Raw genomic sequence first — 1,973 nt, 5'->3', positions numbered from 1 at the left:
GTCAAGTAACATCGTGTGCTACCTGGTAACACATGCTAAGAAGGTCTGTGGTATAATTAAAAAAAACATGTTTGGTCTGTCATTAGATCTCTTCAAACCCTTGGAATTACCTGACTGATAGTCTTCTTATATTCGTAATAAGCCCCTGCCAAGCATACCTGAGCTCACGCTAATGCAGTCTCATGGGGGAGAAGGCCTCAAACAGCTTCAGGACTGGGGCTGGCTGCCAGGAAAACCAACTGGGTGATTAGAGGGTCAGAACATTCAGCCCCGCCACTGGATAAGGAAGAGGGGCCTGGAGATTGAGTCCAGTCAACAATGGCCAATAATTTAATGACCCATCCCTACATACTGAAAAGAAAATCAGATTGAGGGAACTTTTGGGTAAAGGTGATCTACTATGTGCTGGGATGGTGTTGCCACAGAGGGTGGACAAGGAAGTTTTGTGTCCCCCGCCTCTCACTCCTTGCCCTTTGTATCTCTTCTAGTAGGCTATTTCTGAATGCTATCCTTTATAAACATACAGCTATAATCTTAAATATGGCACTTTCCTGAGTTCTGAGTCATTCCGGCAAATCACTGAACCTGAGTGGGGGAACCCTTGCATTTGTAGTCAGCCCGAAACACATGTGGCTAGCCTGGGGCCCCTTCTTACGGCTGGCATCTTAAGTGGGGACCACACTGTACAACAGGGTCCCTAACCTCGGGGTCTGCACTCACTCCAGGCAACTAGTGTCAGGACTGAGCTGGACCGTGGGACACCCCAGCTGGTGCAGAGGTGAAGAACTGATCGTCCTCTGTAAAGCCAAACGAGGTCGAAAGAACGTTTGTGGTGTTCCTGCCAAAAGCGCCTAACTTGAATCTATTCAAGAAAAACATTCTACAAGATAACTGGCCTGTCTCCTTCCAAAATACATGTCAAGAAAGATAGAGAAGCACTGAGAAGCTACTCCACAATTAATGGAAACTAACAAGATAGGACAAATACATGCAATATGTAACCTTGAGTTAGAGCCTTGAACAGAGGGGGGAAAAAAATCACTGCAAAGGACTTTCATGGGACAACTGACCAAATTTGTCTATGGAATGTCAGCTAAGAGCTTTGTATCAAAAAATTTCCAGATTTTGATAAAAGTATAACAGTTGTGTAAGACAATATTCTTGTTAGGAAATATGTATAGCAATTGCTTCTCAGCCTTTTAGCTAAGATCAAGTGCAGTATCTGTTCTTATCAGAAAATACATATAGTAAAAATGTCTCCAAATGGCTCAGAAAAAAATAATATGCATGCATTACTTACAGAAAAAGAAACTAATAAAGCAAATGGGGCAAAATATAAACAATTAGAGAATCTGGGTAGAGGGTATATACCCAAGTTTCTGATACTGGTCTTGCAACTTTTCTATAAGCTTGAAATCATATAAACATAACAGAAAAGAAAAAAGGAAATAACCAACTAGATTTGCCAAATTATATGCTGGATTTTTTCCACGAAGTGGAATATCTAAAGATTATTAGAGCATTTAACAAAGATACAGCAGTTCCCAAACTCTGTTCCCTAGGACACAATTACAACATGACGAATGTTTCAAAATTGGTAATTTATTAAAATTAGGGCAGTAGCTATTGTTATTTCTTTCTTCTGAAATTCACTTTGGAAATCATTTTATTCATCAGAAATTCACTTGAGTAGCACCTGAGACCTGCACGATGGGAGATGGTGAAGACATATTTATCAGAAGAAGGACTGAAGGGGGGGGGACTGAGGTTGCGGCAGGAAGAGCTGCAGCTCGAGGGTAAAGCCCACATGAGTGGTATGTGACCCTTCCCTAAGAACCCTCCAGTTTCTCTCCATAAAAATCATGGTGTCCGTGGAGAGGCTGCCCCAGGGAAACAAGAGATGGGTCTAAGTTTCGCATTCCTGTTGACTTAGGAAATAAGAGGGTTATGGAGACAATATAAATCCTTTGACA

At 41.7% G+C, this 1,973-nt stretch overlaps 1 pseudogene; it reads left to right on the top strand.

Moving 5' to 3' along the window:
* The first annotated feature begins 1,183 nt into the window (after nucleotides 1-1,183).
* Nucleotides 1,184-1,316, top strand: LOC120859875 (annotated as a pseudogene).
* The last annotated feature ends 657 nt before the right edge of the window (nucleotides 1,317-1,973 follow it).

Source organism: Oryx dammah, unplaced genomic scaffold, assembly GCF_014754425.2.
Source record: "Oryx dammah isolate SB20612 unplaced genomic scaffold, SCBI_Odam_1.1 HiC_scaffold_3897, whole genome shotgun sequence".
Lineage (NCBI taxonomy): Eukaryota > Metazoa > Chordata > Mammalia > Artiodactyla > Bovidae > Oryx > Oryx dammah.
Note: the sequence above shows the minus strand (reverse complement) of the source record. Positions and strands in the feature narration are given on the sequence as shown.